Source organism: Peromyscus eremicus, chromosome 1 (assembly GCF_949786415.1).
Source record: "Peromyscus eremicus chromosome 1, PerEre_H2_v1, whole genome shotgun sequence".
NCBI lineage: Eukaryota > Metazoa > Chordata > Mammalia > Rodentia > Cricetidae > Peromyscus > Peromyscus eremicus.
Genome location: NC_081416.1, coordinates 68,240,874 through 68,261,862, shown reverse-complemented (window position 1 = coordinate 68,261,862; position 20,989 = coordinate 68,240,874).

The window sequence follows — 20,989 nt, the reverse complement described above, 5'->3', positions numbered from 1 at the left end:
CAGGCCAGGCTGCCCAGAGGAAGCTATCTGCTCAGCAGCTGATGGCCAGCATTGATCCATGGGATTTTGTGGGCATCACCTAGAGGAACCCTGATGGGCTAGCCAGCATCCCTCCTCTGTCTGCCTGCTCACACTAGCATCTGGCAGCTTCTTAGATCCACATGGGTTTGCCTGGCCAGCTTTGCCCACCCTGCCCTACAACCCCCCCCCACCCCCCCCCACACACACACTCATAGCCAGTGTGTAAGTAAAGTCCACAGGCTGGGACCCTGTGCAAGGATCAACATTTCACTCATAACTAATGCCATGTATAGTCGTCCTCTACTAAGACCCTAGGATGTGTGGGGAATGGAGCCTCCTAGCTCCCAAAGCAATGACAGAAAGCTGCTGTCTGCATAAAGACTGAGATACGATAGTCTCAGACACACCAGAGAGAAGTGTCTAGTTCTGCTCGAGGCTTTGTGCTCTCCACAGTAGCACAAAGTGTCCTTTCTGGTGTGCAGATTGCCTTGCCTTCAATGGGCAGAGAGCCATGTGTATAAAACATTCAGGGGTTCTATCTGTGGCTCTATCCTTTTCCTGGGATTACAGAGCCAGTCAGTTTCCATGGACATTGTCTGCAGTGTTAGAGATGGCACTGTTACAGCAGACACTGAGTGCCCATGGCCCACCCGAGAGGTGCTCCCATCACACAGTGAAGCCTGCCAGAGCCCAGCAGCCCAGCTTTTAGAAGCTTCCCATGTCTGTGCTCAAAGGCGTCAGACTGGCAGCTAGACACTGGCCACAGTGGAGAGCTTATAACACAGGAAATGCAAGCATCCCAAGCCAGAGCAACCACCCCAGAGTGCTTACTGACATGTGACAGAAAGGCCCAAGACTCCAGCTTCTGCTACAAGGTCACAGTGAAACAGAAACTCACTCTATGAGCGGAGCCCTGCTGTGGCTTTACTAGGTCTCACCAGGTCATACCAGGGCATGCAAATGGCCAAATATAAGTCCAGATGTGTACTGGAGTGAGAGTCTGGCCACATGAAACTTCTATCTGTAACAGAGAGACAGGTATTGGGTCTCAGGACACATTCCTCTCAAAACACAGCTGTGGGGGACCAGAACATACCATCCCAAAAGAAACTTCAGGAAATCTCAAGTGACAAAAATCTCAAGCACAAGCTCAGGCATGACTTTGAAAAGCTGACTCTTTGTTGAAAAAAAAAATTTCTCTGTGAAGAAAACCTGAGGACTCTCTGCAGTAGCAAAAGTCTAGATACCAGAGAGGAGATGTTTTGGGGGTAACTGTGATCAGCAGATGCTGGGAGACTTTATCTGCATAACAAGGTCAGTTTCCTTCATATGCACCTTCCTTCTCCCTCCTCACAGCTGGTCTCCGTCGCTCCTCAGAAGCTCGAGCTCCATGCCCTCATGAGGCTTAGAGACACTTCGGTCATCTGACTCCCATGTGTATGCATGTAATTAAAACCGGTTTTTCTCTTGTTCATCTGTCTTTTGCCAATTCAATTTGTAGCCCAGCCAAAGAACCCAGAAGGGCAGAAGGAAGCCATTTTCCTCTCTCCAGCACAATTGCAGTTGCCTCCTTAGATGCTGCCATGGGGATTACATGAGATTATCCACATGGAAACATGTCGGCCAGCACATGGCATGGATCCCAGTCTGAATCAGTGACTGTGATGAGTGAACACCCTGCTGGGATGCTGCTGAGCAATCTGTGAACTCCACACAGATGGAACATAGCTCAGGGCATCCTGCATCCAGGCTTTGCTTATTTGGTCCTTAGACCAGAGAAGTTGGCTGCTAAGGCTGAAAGAAAACATTGTTTATTCTTTAACTGACACTTCCCAGGGACCAACCAGGTGACAGGTCTCCCAAACTCAGTCCTATGGACATATGGTCCCAGTGCATTCTCTGAGCAGCTGAGATGAGAACTTTAACACCATCCCTAGGCTCTACCCACTAGATGCCAGTAGTCTCCACATCTCCCTGGGCCACCAGTTTATCACAAAAGTCTCAAACTTGCTCTGCTTAAGAACCATCTCCTAGACAGCTACTTGCTCAATGGGCTGTGGGGACACAGCAGGGCATCTGACCCATGGCCTCCGTGGGCTGTAGGCTCTAAAGACATTTGGAAAAGACAAAAGACAAAGTGTCACCTGCGCTCTTCTTTCCAGGCTGAGCATTTGGTTTCAGTAAGCTTGGTGACCCTTACAGGCAGCTGCTCACCAGACTTGAGTGAGCACAGCAAGCCACTCTTGGGGGGCATAACCTTGACCTGGATCCTTATGGTGACCCCTAAAAGTCAACAAGGGTAATCTACCATGAAGCAGCCATAGAGACAAAGCTCTTCAGGATGCCAGCCTCTGTGCATGCCAATAGTCAAGGAGCCGATAACTTAACCTTCAGGAACCACAGTCTTGTCTGGGCAGAGTAAAGTGTCATTCACATTTGTATCCCAGGCTTACTGTTGCAACCGTGTCCACATGGGGTAAATGCATCCTTCCTTTCTTACAAAGAATCTGTGGTCCTCCAAATGACTTTTTAAGGTCACAGAATGTGTCAGTAGTAAACCAAATAAGGAATGAGAAAAATCATGATATAGAACAGCCATGCTCACCAAGCTTGACAAATTGTCCCCATACCACACAAATGTCAAGTGATAGAGTTGGAAGTCAGAGCCCATGTTCCACTTGTCTCTCTAAAACAACATGGAGCCCCCTCCCCCCCCCGCCACCCCCCCCCCCCCGTGCTCCCTGCCCCAGGCTGCCGCAAGAAAAGGAATCATTGGTGGGCAGAACACACAGGTTCTACACACTACCACCAACCCTTACCTTTAACTCTACTTTAGTGGACTTCCATGTTCCTGGGATCACGTGCTTTCCTAGGGCTTGCCTCTAACAGAAAGGAAAGAGTTTGCCTTCAGCAGTCTGGAGACAGTGGCTGACTGAAACCATAGCAACCTCCTCCTTGCTCCTCAGCAGCATGTCTGCTCAGCGCCCTCTGCTCACCTCACCTTCCCTGAGGCATGCACTTAAATATTAAAATCAAGACCCCTTTGTGTTGACTCAGTGATAAGTTTAGGAGTAAGACTCCAGACCAAGCTTGAATTTATATGCATTAAAATCCACACATCAATCCATTTGCTGCCAATCTCTCTAGCAAGAGAAGGCCTACTTGTAGCCTGCACCATTCTCTGCGACCATACCACAGCCAAGCACCACCTTAACCTAAGCTCATAATAGCTGATGATTGCTCTGTTCTTAAGGGCAGAAGACAAGACTCAACCTCAAGGTTCTGCAAAGCTGGAAAAGCTGTCAGCTGGAGATGCCTTTCATCTGCAGTTTGAGGCCCCTTAGACTCCAAGGCTTAGAGGCTCATTCAGAGAGTTAATAGGAAGCATTAAATTCCTTTTGAATATAAGATTGAGGGCCCCTGTTTTCTTAATGTGGGTCAGTGTTGCCTCTCAAGTCCTCGCCATGTGACTCAGCACACAGAATCCCTCACACTAAGGGTCTCTGGACCTTCCCAGGGTTCACCCAGCTGGGTTAGGCCCACCAGATGAGGCACCTTCTGGTTAAGTTCACTCTGACCAACGACTCATCTTACTATCGCAATAACTAGTATCCCATCATGCTCACAGGCTTGGCCACCAATTAAAGGGCATGTACACCAGGCCATCAGGTTCTTAGAATTCTACCTCTGGAGGAAAGAAGGACAAGAAACAGCTCTTCTTAGTGGCTTATTTCACAAGAGACAAGTCCATCTACCCAGGGAAGAGATGAGAAAGTACATAGGGATGAAGAGTTAAGATGAGGAAGTTGAAGAAGTGGGAGGCTGGGCATAGAGGAAAAGGAGGGAACAGAGCCATGATGGGTGGGTGGGTGGGTGGGGATTGCCTGGGGCATGAGTGGCGTTAGTATGATGGTATTTCACTCACTCGGGCTTTGCAAGAAGGGCATGAAGAAGGCCTGGCAGCAGGAGAAATGGCTCAGACTGTAAATCTCTTGATGTCTAAGGAAGAAGACCTGGATTTAAGCTGCAGCACCCATGTACAAAGTCAGGAATGAGAGCTGGCGAGATGGAGACAAGTTGATCTATGGATCTGTCAACCAACCAGTCTAACTGTATGGTCAAGTCCAAGGTACCAATGAGAGATCCTGTTCAGAAAACCAAGGTAGATGGCCTCTGAGGAATGATACTTGAGGGCTCACCTGTACCCACATTCTCTCTCTCTCTCTCTCTCTCTCTCTCTCTCTCTCTCTCTCTCTCTCTCTCTCTCTCTCACACACACACACACACACACACACACACACACACACACACACACACAACCTGACAACTGTAGTGGGGCCAGAGGGGACAAGGACACCTCCTCTAATTCCAAGCATGACTACTGGGGAAAGACATAGCCAAAAGACAGTTGTGTTGATTAGGCACAGGTTTGTGGCTTTCTGGGGCTCAAAGTCAAGGAGACCAAAGCGGCATCTCCTACTGGGGTCCCACATGATGCCAGCTTCCTCCATCACAATTCAAACCTCCCAATCAGCCATCACCGAGGAAAGCAGCCAAGACAGACTGTTCCTCGTGACCTGCCAGGCACAGCTCATCCCAAGCCTGTGCCAGACTTTGTACTGAGCATGTGCTCATCTGGTACCCAACTCTTACAGGAGGATACCCTGACCTGGTCCGAGCTAAGCAAAAGTCACAGAACAATGGGGTAAGGCACAAACCAAGGAGGCATCTGATCAAAACAGTTTTAAAGATGTGTAGAAGTAAAACTCAAGAAGCAGGGGATGGCATGAACAAACAGAAGGGTGTATCCTGAGAAAATGACAAGAAAGAGAAGTTCACAGAGGTGTGTCACCTGATCTCACAGAAAAACCTGCTGGGCAGCTACATAGCCAGATGGTAATGAGTGCCGGAAGATCTCTGCCAACCAAAACCACGCTGAAAGCGGTTCTTGTACTTAGCCTCATTAAAACCAACCCTTAGCAAGAGGAAATCAATTTAGAACATACCCTACCACTCCCGAAGCCTCTCTGAGCCAGAGAGGAAGCAAGCGTGGGACTGGGGACACCACCAATAAGCATCCGTAAGGCCCTGTGTTCTATCCTCAACATTGCAGGGAGGGGGAAAAAATAAAGGATGTTATCACCTCCAAGATTTCTTTTAAAAATAAAGTAAAATAGAAGAGCAGGGAGAAAAGCAACATGATGGTTCTTTTTAGCTGGGGACCCAGCCCATGGCATGGGTGGCTATAGTCAATGATTTATTATAATCTTCAGAACCAGAGACAGCTGTGTGCATCTAAAAGAAATATCTCTTTAAAAATTAAATAAAGCTGGGAACTCACCAGGAGGGCTGGTGGTACCCTCCTGGCCTCACTCCATACTAATCATATTCTCCCATTTTATAGTAGATCTAGTTGATGCTGTGTTATCGTTCTTCTTTTTAATTCTCCTGCCCGGCACACTGGATGCCGGCAGTCCCTGGAACCCCTTAGGGCAGGCACTTCATTATGGTTGCTGCCAATCAGCGAGAAATCCCTGGCTCTACCGCATGGCACACACTGAACCTTGGGTACTGTCCTGCTTTCCTTCAGTATCCTGAGCCAGTTTCTTTAAGTTTCAGGACATGAATGCATTTAAATGGACCCCAAGAAGTTAATACATTATTACCCAGTTAGTACGGCTTTATTTCATGGTACCATGATGTAGCACTTAGTGATTTTTAAGCAATAAAAGAAGTGACTTTAAAACTTAATTAGGAAAATTTAGAGACTATCTAAGGTTCTTAGCAAATTTCAGAAGACGGGAATGGCGCACTAATATTCATGAGATTTATCTCAGGGAAATCCCAGGAAGGGTTTTTGAGCTCTTGCAAATCACTCTCAAGGGTACTATGTCTTACAGACTCACCGAAGCTATTTTGCTGCAAAGAAGTGAGACAAGAAAGATGCCAGGGTCCTGGGAGCAGCAAATCTGGTAATTCAGTCCCTTGTCTGGGTCCTCAGCAGAGCCCTGTCAGTACCCTTGGCTGCTTTTTCCCCCAATGCTACATTAACTTCCTTGTCATACTTCCAGGCTTTCTCTGAGTCTTTCAAATGAATGTGATCTCATTTAAAAAGAGGGGTAAAAAAAATGAGTGAAACTATTTGGGTCCTTATAGAATCTCTTCTAGAACACAATTTCTCAGTGCGGCCCTCTGCAGTGGGGTGACCTCCAATGCATTCTGATTCCTTCCTTCTGCACACCCCATCCTTGGCACACAGCTTTCTACGCTTCTGCTAAAATACATGCACTCACCAGCAGAAGATTGCCAAGGAAATAAATGTTGGCTTTGGCACCCGTTGCTCCTGGAGAAGTCGCAAGCAGAAAGAAGGGGCCAGCCAGAACTGGGAGCATTCAGGCACTGCCCTGCAGAGTCCTTCCTGAAGAGTACAAGTGGTTGCTTTTCAAAGATAAGAATGCTGCCTTCTTACCCACCAAGGAGCTCCATGATCTACTTCCGAACCAGGGAGTAGGTAAGAACCACCAGGACCAGGGAAGGCAGGCTCTGAGCCAGGGGTTCCACTTACCTAGGACAGCTTAGTTTGGAACCTAGGCAGCCAGGCTGGTCCTGCAGCAGAAACTGCAGGTGCTAGGGACCCACAGTCACCTGCTGTTCTGCCTCCAGGAAGCTGCTGGGATGTCCCATGTCTGGGAGGAGGCTGGGGCAGGAGGCAATATATGAATAATGAATGAGTGAGAGGCTTCTCACCTCTCTTCATTAGCATTCCATTCAAATTACTTAACTAAGGCATCCATTTCTCTTCCCAGCTTCAAAGGAAAAGTGCTCCCCTCAGGGGATAGCCAGAGTGAGCTGGGAAGAGGGACCTAGGAGGACCCCCACCTGGGCTGACCCCTCTGCAACTCACTATGAGAGAGGCATGGCATGTCCTGGGAACCTAGGACTGCATCAAAGCAAACCAGCCACCTCTGGCCTCTAGCCACCAAACACAAACCACACACTGGCAATGGTACAGGCAGCCAGGGCCTGAGTACTTACAAAGGAAAGAGAACCAGCAAACCATCTTCTGAGGGATGTCCTAACACGGCATCTTCTCCCTACAGTGTTTCTGTAGCCCCATTTGTCCTAATGTGGCATCTTCTCCCTACAGTATCTCTGTAACCCTGAATTTCTAGCGTGCTTTTTGATGAGCCTTTCTCCGCGTTGTGCAAACGCCCTGCCTATGTGGGGAGACAGAGAGCAACTTGCCCTGCACGGAACCTATAGATACCAGACCAGAAGTTCCAATGGCTCCCCACCTGCTCCTAGACATGAAATCAGACATTCCCATGCTTGACATTAGTTTGGGTTCCAAAGTCTCTAAACTCGTATTTTTAACTTTAGTAAATGGTTGTGTTTTGAATGTTTGTTCAAATTCCTCCTCATGCAGACAGAATGGGTGAGGAGAAGAAAATGAACCCAGCCCAGCTCTGCTGGGAGGGCCGGCCCTTCAGTTGTATTGGTGATTTATTGAAATTCTCTCTGGGGTAGCAAAACTGTGTTCTTTTCCTTGTTCCTAATTAAACTGTAATAACCAAGACTTAGAGATCAAGAATTAACACAATAGAAGAACCATCGGGGGTATATTTTTATAATCTTCATAAGAAAATAATTCCAAAGCAAGACTCCAAATTCTGTTATATGTTATTTTGTTTGTGTTCTGACAAACAAAGCTTACCTGGAGATCTGCAGGCAGAGCTAGCCACTAGTTAGCCAGGGAGGCCAGGCAGTGGTGGCTCACACCTTCAATCCCAGCACCAGGGAGGCTGAGGCAGAACAGGATCTCGCCCCCCCCCCCCCCAATTTGGTCTGAGATATGAAATTTCACAGAGATAAGAACTCTCTGGTGGCTGCTGCTGCTCTGCTTCTCAGATCTTTCAGCTTTCACCCTAATATCTGATTCAGGGTTTTTATTTAATAAGACTGGTTAGGATCATGCTTCAAAGGATCAGAAGGTTTTGTTTGTTGTTTATTTTGCCCTTTTTGTTTTTGTTGTTGGTTTTTTATTTTATTTTATTTTATTTTATTTTATTTTATTTATTTTTTTCAAGACAGTGTTTCTCTGTGTAACAGCCCTGGCTGTCCTAGAACTCTCTCTGTAGGACAGGCTGGCCTTCAACTCAGAGATCCACCACCTGCCTCTGCCTCCTGAATGCTGGGATTAAAGGCATGTGCCACCAACTCCTGTGTTAGATAAAAGGCAAATTTCATTAATGCTTGAAGCATCCTTAAAATAGAAACAAGTAGAGGCTGGGAGGGTGGCCCAGGGGTTCAAAGTGATTGCTGCTCTCACAGAGGACCTGAGTTTACTTCCTGGAACCCACATTACGCTCACAACCACCTGTAACTCCAGCTCCAGGGAATCCAATGCCCTCTTCTGGACTCTTTGGGCACCTGCACTCATGTGCACATACCCACACACAGACATAACACACACACACACACACACACACACACACACACACACACACACACGCACGCATAACTAAGAATAAAATAAATCTTTAAAAATTGAAAACAAATTAAACAGATTAGTAAAGCCAAAGGAATGATAGAATTTTTTAAAAAATGATATATGAAGTGGGGTTTAATGCAGGGAATATGGTTGTGGCTTCCATAACAAATTTCATTCTGGACAGTGAAACAATGAAAAACTTCTCTCCAAGTTCAAGGCAAGAATGAGAGTAACATGCCTTCTGCAATATAAACATGTTATTGTTAAGCAATGAGAGTTTTTATTTATTCCTCCTTCTGTTCTTCCTTCCTTATTTCCCTGCCTTTCCTTCATTTTCCTTCATATTTTATCAGCAAAAAATTAGTAAATTGTATGTTTACAAATTAAGAACTCCAAATAAAAAGATATCATTGAGAAAAATGAAAATGCAATCCATACTATGTGAAAAGTGTTTACACTGCATACAGTCAGCAAAGAATTTGTAACCTGAATATATGGATAGCATCTATGTGTTAGTAAGAAAAAGATTAATACCTATTTTTTATTTTTAGAAATAAAAATGTACCCCAGGCAGACCTCAAATTTGTTCTGTAGCTGAGGTTGGTTTTGAACTTTTGATTCTTCTATTTTTACCTCCTGGGCACTGAGATTATAATCATACAGCTCATATCTGGCTCAAACAATCTTTTTTTAATGAAGCTGAACATAGTTCTCTCAAAAGAGAATATCCTAATGGCTAATAAAAGGGAATGTGCTGATCCTTGTTAATCACCAGGGAAAGGATAATTAAAACCCCAGGAGGAGCCACCATGAACCATCAGAATGGCTAATATGAAAGTAGTGGGGAAATGCCAAGGGCTGACAGAGATGCAGACATTCAGTAGTGTGCTGGTGAGCTGGTACACCAGCCAAGTCAGTTTATCAAACTGTGTGGTTCCCTCAGTCCCAGCAAGTCACTCCTGCTTACCTGCTCTGCAGGAGAATGTCCACAGTGGCTCCACTGAGTATAACCTCAAACTGGAAAGCATTCAGACGCTCAGCAACGACAGCACACAACATCAGTAAACCATATGTTCCACACAAGTAAATCACACTTAGCAAGAAGCACAATGAATGTGATGGTTAATATTGTCAACCTGACAAGACCTAGAATTGTCTGTGGGTCAAGCCTCTGAACATGTCAATGAGGAAGTTTCCATATTGGGTTAATTAAGGTGGGAAGACTTATACTACCTATGGCTAACACCATGCCAGGGGTGGGGTCCTGGGCTGCACAAAGGCCAGAGTCCACTCAGCATCAGTGTTCTCTCTACTTTCTGACTAGGGATACAATGTGACCAGTTGGTTCCTACTACCATTTCTCCACTGTGGTAGACTGTGTCCTCAAACTGTGAGCCAAAGTAGCCCTTTCTTTTCTCAGTTGCTTTTGTCTGGTATTTTATCACAGAGATGAGCTAGGTGGCCAGTACAATGAGCTACAACAATATAAGCATCTCTAAGTCATGGTGCCTAATGAAGAGAACCCAATGTCCTCAGTCCCAGTGATGTAGGACACAAAACAGTTCATCAGGAAGGGCTATATTAGAGTGCGTGGAGAGGAAAGGAGTGAGGGAGAGGGGAAGGGAAAGGAGGGGAGGGGAGAGGAGAAAGGGGAAAGGGGACAGAAGAGGAGAAGGGGAAGAGAAGAGAAGAGAAGAGGGGAGAAGAGAAGAGAAGAGGGGAGAAGCTTCAAGAATGTCTGGGTCATAGTCACAGAGTTGTTGTCACTGAAGATTCATGAAACTGTACTTGTAGGATAAGCACATTGCACCATATAAATAGCACACTTCAGTTAGGATGTGCCAGCTCTGTTCTATGCAGAGGCAGTTAGAACCACCTGCCCCAGCTGAAACAGCACACTCCATATCCTTTCTCAGTGGACACAGCAGCCACTAGGTCAGACTTATCAACCGCTTGCAGACAGGTGTTTCTGTGAGATTTCATTTTGGAAGGGTTTTGCAAATCTGTATTTCTTGATGCAATTTTACACTGAGCAAATTTCAATGAACTCTGTTCATATCAAAGATCCTTTGAAACCTTTTAGAGTTTAGCGTGCATATTATTCCTGGCTACAGATAAGACAAAAAGGAAAAGAAAAAAAAAAACTAACAAGATTTCCTGGGAGCAATCTCTGAAATGGGCGCCACTAAGTTTTTACATTATACTTCAAATTATCTTACCTATAAACAAATGTTGGTGAAGTGATGAAAGTCAGGTATTGCTGTCAGTGATTTTTATTCTTCCGGTGACCCCATAATGCAGGGATTATCATCTACACTGTATAGGTGGGGAAAGTGAGGGATTAAAGAGCTCATTCAAGACTGCCAATCTCTTCTACAAAATGGATGGGACACAAGCCCAGGATGCCTGGCTCATGCTCTCATGCTGCTTGGGAATGACCTTGGCTCACAGTGAAAGCTGTGCACCTGCTACTCTATCAGCTTGCTCTCTTCCTGGGCTGTGGGAGATTTGCTGGGGGCAGAAATCTGATCAATTTGAATGACTCTATTTCATGGTCAGTGTGAAAGTTGCCATATGAGAGATATGGGCACAGTAGAGACAAACCCCCAGGAGAAAGAAGGCCCAGGCTCCCCCTGCCATGATCCTAAGATTCCTTGGCCTTCTCTCTTCTGGCTTAGCTATTCAATTCATCCTGGGGTCCTGTGAGCTTATCCATTAAATCCATTTTTTTTTCTAAAAGTTAATTTGGATTGGTTTATCTGACCATGGTGAGATGTTGTAGAATATTAGTTCAAAATGTGTTACATTCATTTATGCTGTGAAATATTTGTTTAATGATGCAAAGATGTGTTACATTCTTTCATGTTGCATTTGTTTAACTCTGTGAAGCTGTGTTACTTTGCCTGTCTAAAACACCTGATGGGTCTAATAAAGAGCTGAATGGCCAAAATAGCTAGGCAGGAGAAGATTAGGCGGGGCTGCTAGGCAGAGAAAATAAATAGGAGGAGAAATCTAGGCTCAAAAAGAAAGAGGAGGGGGAGCAAGAAAAAGAGGAGAGGAGAATGCCAAGGGGCCACCCAGCCAGCCATGGAATAAGGAGGAAAGAAAGATATAGAGAATAAAGAAAGGTAAAAAGCCTAAAGGCACAACCTAGTAAAAGAGAAACGGGATAATCTAAGTTAGAAAAGTTGGCTAGAAATAAGCCAAGCTAAGGCTGGGTATTCATAAGTAAGAATAAGTCTCTGTGTATTTATTTGGGAGCTAGGTGGCAGGCTCCCAAAGTAAAAAAAAACAAAATGAAACAAAAAAACCAACAATGGGGGAAGAGGTTTGAGAGAATTCCACTAAGACAAGAACTGTGTTATATGTTCCTCAGTAACATAAACAAGAAATGTGTGTGCACTCCTTGTGTGCACTGTGTACCAAAGAATGTATGATCAATGAATGTTTATGGATTATCATGCACACATGTGTTCAAGTGTGCATGCATGCATGTGCATGTCAGAGAATATGTGATCAAAGAATATTTGTGAATTCTTATGCACACACCTGTTCCAGTGTGCATGCTTGCATCTGCGTGTATGCAAGTATAGGAGGATTTTGTGAGCCTGTGTCTCTGCATGTGCCTATGTTTTCCTGAACAGATTCCCATCCTCCCTCTGCCCTCTGCGCATGCCCCTCTCTGCCCCCTGACTAGCTGCTAGTGGCATTGTCGGTGTTCTTCCTTTTTCTTGGTCCTGCTTTTCCAGCATTATGATTGACATTTACATCTGTAACAGGAGGCACTAATTTACCTTACAAGGCAAAACTCCAGGTGTCTAACCAGAGAATGCAGGCGTAGCTTGTCTAACCACAACCCATTTAGACTCACTGCTGTGCAGAGTAGAAAACTGGGGAGACACACTGTGTCTTCTATTGCTTGCTTAGCCAAGGCCTGGGCCAGACAGACTTCTCACAGTGATTCTCTTCACAGAGAGGGACAAGCAGGAATGTTCATGCAGGGTTATTCTTCTGAAGAACTCAATGGACCCAGAAGGAAAATCAAAGGGAGAGCAGGAATCCCAGCTGGAGAGTTTGCTTGACCAGCACATGTGTGTTGGGAAGAGGGGGCTAGGCAGCTGGACCCTCTGGTCATCTTCAGATATATCCTCTAGTTGGGAAAGTCAACCATGGCTGTTAGGCAGATTCCCAGTGGTGTGACGTATATACCATCTGACCATGCTCTCACTCCTGGACAAACTGAAGATTCCTGATGGCCCCTAAGACAGTAGTTCTCAACCTTCCTAATGCCGTGACCCTTTAATACAGTTCTTCATATTGGTGGTGACCCCCAACCATACATTTATTGTGCTGCTACTTCATAACTGTAATTTCACCACTGTTATGAATCATAACGTAAAAATCTGACAGGCAGGATATCCGGCATACAAAGGGGTCGTGACCCATAGGTTGAGAACCTTTGTTCTCGGGGGCCCTAAGCCTTCTGTGGGACTCCACCATCAGGTGATCCAGGCTGCCAGACTTCTCAGCCTTCTTAGGGCCAAGCTCTGCTTTTGCCTTCTCACAAGCTGGTCATCTCCTCCACAGACACAAGCTAACCAGTATCTCATTAACTAGCATTAAACACGGACACAGTGCACAGGTATCGTGAGTGGCTATGTAAAAAAATAAATAAATAACTAAAACACTTCATGCTTTGAAGAAGTTCCCTACATGTAGGGTATGAGAACAACAACAACAAAAATTTTAAATATGCCCTGAGGACTGACTCGGAGCAAGCTGTAGAAGGAAACATAAAGGCTACTTCGCAGCTTCACAGCGGCAGCATCCTGGTCATAGAAGGGTGATGCTATTCTGAAGCTGGCAACCGTGTAGTCACCATCTGCTTGCAGCATTGAGGTGACGAGAGGAGACAGACAATAGCTTCCTAACTATGGTAGAAACAGCATGTACCTAGTAACAGAGGCAGCTCCTTTACCTGGGCGTTCTGCAGTGGAGCTACAGCCAGGAGCAGTTCTTAGAATGAGCCTGTAGACTGCTCCAGTGGCCTCCAGTGACAGCCTTTAACAAAACCCCTGAACCAACAGCATCAGGCTCTTCGTTCTAAAACTAAGAACTGTGACCAATGCCACACTTCAGTGTGACATGTGCTAAGGACACCTAGAGAGAACACAGCTGTTTCTCCTGCCCCCGCCTCCAGGCCTCTCAACAATATCTGCATGTTTGATTTGAAGTGTTCAGTGACCTTCTTTACACTACTCCCTTGGTCCATCTCTTTCAGATTCCCTTAGGTTCCCCTGCAGGGCCTCTAATGAAACCCACACAAAGGTATATAAAACAAGGCATGTGGATATGCACAACTACATCTGCTCAGAGCATCTGCCATGATCTTGGAGACCAGCAAGCAGGAGCTGGCGCCTCTGAGTCCCGTTTTAAATACTGAGGTTAAAAAGTGGAGTTTTTAGGTGATGATGTAACTATGGAAACAAGAGAGAAAACGCCCATCTTCGTATTTGCATCTCTTCACTTTCTCCTTGTGATTAGACTTCTTTCCTGTTTTTGAAATACCATAAAAGTGATGGAATCTAGAAATGCGAGCAATCTCCCATGCTGATTCCAATCACCTTAAGGATTCAGCAGGAATCCTTGGAAAAAAAGGACTCCTAAACAGGAGAGTGTACACCACTCATCAGGGATAGGAAGAGATGGGTGGTATCACAAAGTCACAGAACAAGGACTGCTCCCCACAACAGTTCAACGTCACTCTACAAGACAGTCTCAGCCTTGGTTGACATGATTGACACTTGGCTATGCCTCAGCTGTGAAGTCCGTCTTGTCTTTTGTTTGGTAATGCCCCCAACACCAGATGCCAGGAGAACCCTTCCCAAGGGACAAAGCTACCTCCAGATAACTTCCTTAGATGTAGGAATGCTAGACCAGCCTGCTAAGATGAAGTTCAGAACCCTTGTGTCTATGTGTCTGTGTACATGTATCCAAAGCCTGTAGCCTGAGAAAAACTCACAAGTGGCCCACTCAATCTCAAGGTAATTTTCTTTTATCTCTAAAACATTCCAAGAGAAAAATGATTATGAATTCTAAGGCAGGGCTCAAAAGCCTCCCATCCTCAAACATCGTCACTTTCTACCTGGGATTTTATATTGGAAACAGATTCTCAGTTGTCTAAAAGATCCTTATCCAATGTAATATTTCAGGTTTAAAAGTTCTGGATTTATATTCTTAAATTGCATTCTGTTTCATATTTATGAGGGCAATTGTTATCATCTCTGTTCAAATAATCATCCCGGCGTTCTCTGCTCAGACCGAAGCTCAGCGTGGTAGGCAGCTTCTCTTATCATTTGGAGGGAGGCATGCCCTGACAGAGCCTGGGATGGGAGGGGCCACCCTCCAAAGCTACCTATGAGTCCCAGCTCACCATGACTGGCTGCAGTTTCTCTGTTCAGTTTTGCCAGCCCTTCCAGTGCTGAAGGGCCACCAGGGACACTTTCTCAAGACAAGCAGCCCAAGCTGCCCAATTTCCTCATCCCAAAAGTCTCACTGAAATGATAATCAGAACTGCATAGAAGTCAGGGCTCTTCTCCAAGAGAAAAACAAAACAAAACAAAAAGAAATGCAATGGCCAGTGTGCTGATCTTGCAAGCTGTCCCACCTGCCCAGTGAGCATCTCCACCTGGATTGAGGACCAGGTGGAAAAGCAGAGCCGTGTGCAGGTTATAGACACACCTAATAGCACATAGAAAATACCAAGCAATGCTAGTCTGGATGTCCCCATCCAGGGCAGACATCCATTATGGGCGTGGGCACATTTTATCCCTCTTCTATGGTATTTAATAGCACAAGTGACAGAAATTCCAGCTACTCGGGCAAGACTGATGAGGGCAAAGATCAGAATAATTTTTGGATCCTTGAAGGTAGGATTTGGTCTTGGAACAAAATTGGAAAGGGGTGTGGGCAGAAAGAGAAGGGGGCAAAAAGAGAGGAGGGGAAATGCTGGGTCAAGTGCAAAGAACAGAGGGACTAAATAAAGCAAGGAACTGATGAAAACAGACCACACAGGAGAGGCAAGCCGTGGGCAGAACAGCATACTTGCAGTGCCAAGCTGGGGCACTTGTGCCATAGCTATTGTCTGTTCCTTGAAGGTCAGCTGGTCCCAGTCTCAGCTGCAGAAGCATGACCCAGGAGCTAGGCAGAAATGTCAGTTCTCTAGTGACCCCTCCCTTGCCCAGACCCATCCCTGAGTGGGTCCAGAACCCAGTGATTCTGATGTTTGCTAAAGTTCAGGACACATCTGCCCCCAACGGAGCCTGTGATCACAAAGTCGAGAAGCACATTGTCATCAGAACCCAGGCAATTATTTTTTCTCAGCTACACAAAGTATGAATGGCTAATTCTGTTTCAGTAGTTTCATGCCATGTCCTAATTCCACAACTTTAAAGGTCTCTGCTACATTTTTAAATATGCACTCTTCATTATTCTAGGAGTGGCTGGGCCAGGATGTTTACATCATAGAAACATCCATCAAAGAGCAAGGGAGGATGAAAACCATGACGATGGGGTGGGAAAATGACTCCGTGGGAAAAGTACTGGCTGTGCAAGCATGAGGGCCCCCACCAAACCCCCAGCACCCACAAAATGCCGGGTGAGGCTTTATGTCTATAACCCTAACAGTGAGGGGCAGAGACAGGAAGATCCTGAGAGGCTTGCCGGCCAGCAAGTCTAGCTAAAATGGTTAGCCCGAATACAATGAGGGACCCTGTCTCAAAAATAGTGGAAGACATCCCAGCATCTACATCTGACCTATACACACACACAGGAATGGGTGACTGTACACAGACATACACACGTAGACAGACAGACAGACAGACACACACACACACACACACACATACACACAGGAATAGGTGACTGTACATAGACATATACACATAGACAGACAGACACACACACACACACATATACACAGGAATGGGTGACTGTACACAGACATACACACATAGACAGACAGACAAACACATACACACACACATACACACAGGAATGGGTGACTGTACATAGACATACACACATAGACGGACAGACAGACAGACAGACAGACACACACACAGAGAGAGAGAGAGAGAGAGAGAGAGAGAGAGAGAGAGAGAGAGAGAGAGAGAGAGAGAGAGAGCAACAGTAAGCCTGTTTGGGCAGAAAGAGATTCATGGAAGCTGTCTTAAGGCTTAAGCTATGAGGATCCTACATGCTGATGCTCCCTGAAGCTGCAGCCCATGACACCTCAGCCTTCATTAAGTAACAGAGTATCTGCGGGGCTGGGGCTATAGAGCCCCAAGTCTGCAATGTGAAAGAAATGTAGCCTCATTCTGAGGCAGCATGATGCCATTGTGTGAGGCACCTGGAGGTTTGGTGCAGCTGTGGGTGACACCTCTCTTTGCCTCATGCCATTCACACAAAAAGAGATGAGAGGCCACATCTGTAATTGCTGCCCAGCACCTTCAGAATGGCCATTTGCATTCTTCTCTTTCCTCAAGTATTAAACTTCAGGCTACTTCTTAGAGCATACCTACAGAACACTTTCTTAATTGGGTCCCTTAATCCCCAGAAGTTCAGAGAGAGGTGTCAGGTGTGGAAGGTCAGGGACTCCAAGGCTTTTAAATCCCCTGCAGGGAAGAGGCGAGGCAATAGCTGAAGGAGTACGATGCAGGGCTTTAATGAGGACACTGTTCACTTGCGAAGTATGTGCTTACCCGACCCATCTCAGGAGGACTGCTTCTCAGTGGACCTCGGGATCTGACCCCGGGGACCAAGGGCCAAGCCAGGCACGTTCTGAGAGGCCTGCATTGAAAAGGACCATCACATAGTCTCTGTTCCAGTGTGGAGACAGACAGACAGAGGGGCTCCAGACAATGGAGCCTATCTATCTGGAAATAACCTAAAGGTGGACACCATCAAGCCCAAGGTCTTTCCTCAATCAAGGTGACCATGTCCATCAACCATCACAGTGATGTAACAGGGTATTCTGTAGGCAATCAATCATTTGTAATATTAATTTTTGTGCTTGCTATTCCACATTGTGAAGTTGGTGAGACGATTCTGTGGGCCTCAGCCCTTTCATAAAAATCTATGAAATCAGGAGGCTAAAGCACTGCACCCTCAGGATACAATGTAAAAGCCCCCATGAACTTCTGTTCAAAATGCTGTGCAGCCGCTGCATAGCTGTGGATGAAATGAGATGCTGAGGGGAAATCTAGAGTGCTTTCAGGGGAGCAAGAGGGGACAAGATGAGAAAGGGTGTATCCACAGAACCTCATGCACTCACAGCCCACAGAGGACATCAGGGGACCCCAGGGAAGGGTGGCTCAGATCTGTCAAGACTAAGATTATTTTTTTTCAGAAATATGATTCATTCATTCATTCATTCATTCATTCATTCATTTTTTACTGGGAATTGATCGCAGGACCCTGCACATACTCAACAAGTACTCATGCACTGAGCTAGCTCCCCATCTCTCTTCCTTATTTTGAGATGAGGTCTTGTTCAGCTGCCCATGCTAGCCTCGTGTTCACACCACAGCTCAGGCTGGCTTTGTACTCGTGAGCTGCCCGAGTCAGCCTCCAAAGCAGCTAGGGTTTCTGAGCTGTGCCACCAGGCCTGGCTACAGAGGTATGCTATTTCAAGTTTGTTTCCTTACGTGCGTGTTCTCAGCAACCTTGCCATCTTAAAGTCTTTTGTTGGTATTACATATTTTCAAATACTATACTTGGCAAGTGGTAGGGAGGTTCTCTTCTCTATGCTCCAGGAGTAGTATTCTAGGAAAGACATGCCCAGGAGAAGTCTAGTCAGCACCAGGAAGCAGAGGCGACCCAGGGCAACATCACTGGTTGTGGTCTAGAGTTACTGAGCAAAAAGCACCCATACATCCATGGCCAATCAGTCACCAACATACAGAAAGCCAGGCCAAGTGCACAGGCTGAGCACAGTATGCATACATCCTTGTGCTGAGGGCAAGAGGCCAGTGGCCCATTTCCAAGTGAAAGGAGCAACTGTATGACAGGGTGGTGAGAGGTCACTTTCTGAGGAACCAAAAAGAAGCAGAGAGTAAGTTATGTATGTTTCTCGTTTGTGCGCACGCACACACACACGCACACACACACGTGCACGCACGCACACACGTAGGCAAAGGTCAAAGGACAACCTCAGCTGTCTCTCGTCAGTTATTTCATTGACTGTTGTTTTTTGTTGTTGTGTTAGGACAGATTCTCTCATTGACCTGGAGATTTCTGATTTGGCAGGGCTGGCTGGCAGCAGACACCGGGAACCTGCTTGTCTCTGCCTCCCTGGTGCAGGGATTAGAAGCATGCACCTGCCTTTTTACATCATTTCTGGAGGACCAAATTCATGCCCTTCTGCTCATGCGGCAAATACTTTACCAACTGAGCCATCGTCCCAGCCTTCAACAAACATTTCTCAACTTCACCAGTGCTTCCAAGCAGCTGGCTGATGCTGAAGATAGAATCCTGAGAGCCTCAGAACAAGAACATCCTAGACAACAGCTTCACCAGGGCAAAGGCTCCAAGAAGATTTTTCTCTGTTGAAGATCCATGTAAGCCAGAGGGTCCTTGACAGAGGGAATGGGGCAAACAGGCTTCCAAAACATATGTGAGAGTCTTACAGGAAGAATGGGTGTCTGGACCGCTTCCTTCCTGAAACAGGGAAGGGCCTGTAGAGATGAAGACGGAGGCAGAGAGGTGTGACCAGCTTCCTGAGAACAATATTCTGAAGGTCAGGACACTGGCCCATGAGAAGGAGGCCTGGTACCCTGGTGCGGATGATGGAGCTGGGAAGAAGCAGTTGTAATGTTGTAAAGTGGTTGTTTTTAGGAGTGATTTCTGAAGGAAGATTTCAACTACCATGCTTAGGTGATGCTCTGAGCACATTGAGAGAAGATGCATGTCTTGTGTGTGCACCTCGATGGTTTGAACGTAAAATTCCCCTCACAGGCTCATAAAGTTCCACTTGAAAGATAGATTTGAGGGCTGGAGAGATGGCTCCGTAGGGAAAGTACTTGTCACATGTCACATGGGCATAAAGACCTAAATTTGAATTGCCAGAACCTACATCAAAAAGCCAGACACTTGAATCCCAGAACTAGGGAAGTGGAGACAGGAGGATGCCTAGGACCACCTGGCAAGCCAGTCTAGCTAAATCAGTGATCTCCAGCTCATGGATAGACTGTCCAAAACCAAGTGGAAAGTAACTGAGAAGGACACCTGACATTGAACTTTGCCCTCCACACACAAGTACACACATGGATCTGCACACATATATGCATGTACACTTGAATAACCTATACCCAAAATAATAAATGCAAATGGCTTTTGTATTAAATGATGCTAGAATTCTGTCCCACCCCTGAGGTACAACACAGGAAGTGGCATCCAGGAAGACTGAATGTCCCCTAGTTGAGCTCATAGAAGAGCTGGGGTCAGAGGCCAGTTTTGCTTTCAAGCTGGTGATGCCAAGCTGAGAGGTTCTGGAAACTCTAGGACATGGGAAGCAAGTAGAGGAAGTGGGTTTCTGAGAGCAGGTCCTTGAGGGTACAAATGCAGAAGCAAAGATGTCCCTCATACCACAGGCTCCCATCGCCATGATGTTCGGATAGTACATGGGGCCAAGGGACTATGAACCAAACCCTTTGCAATTATGAGCTGAAATAAACCTTCTTTCTTTTAAGTTGTTCTCTTGGGCTTTTTGATCACAGCTATGCAAGATTAATGAGCACATGTCCTTTCACCCAGAGCTAAACTTTTCAGAGACCCGAATGATGCAGGAGGTGGTGGCACCATTGAAATGACCACCTGAAAGCCTCACTAAGGTGTCCAGACTCTCTGGCCTTCTCCTTGACAGTGGAATGGTGGAATTTAGCCTTCTTTGTGAGCCCACCTGCTCTCACAGGTACTGGCTGAGTAGCAGGAATGTGGAGACTTTGGAAACATAAGCAGATCCTTAGACTGTCACACCACATTGCAGAAGGTAGGGGCAATCTTTAACTGATACCCGTGGTGCTGACCTCTGCTCCACGGGGCTTGATAGATTGGGCTCTTCCCTGGAGATCCAGGATGTGCTTGTGCAGCCTTTGGATGGCTGCCCCCCCCCTCCTGACAGCCCCATCACTATCTCCCCTGCAACTGACAGCAGCAGAAAAGAGCGTCTAAATTATTTAGCTTACAAGCCTCCTGGTTTCAGTATTTAAACTGCTAAAGGGTGTGCTGCACAGTGGCGGGTTTGGGGGTACCTCCAGAGTCTCCCAATGAGAGTCAGAATAGGGTACCTGAAGCAGGATCAGTTTGGTGTGGGAGAAGGCCTGGTCCTTGCCTCCAGGTCTGGTGTGGGTGCAACTGAGCAAGCTTCAGTTTTCCTGCAGCCCTGGATCTCATCTTGTACCTTAGGGATTGGATAGC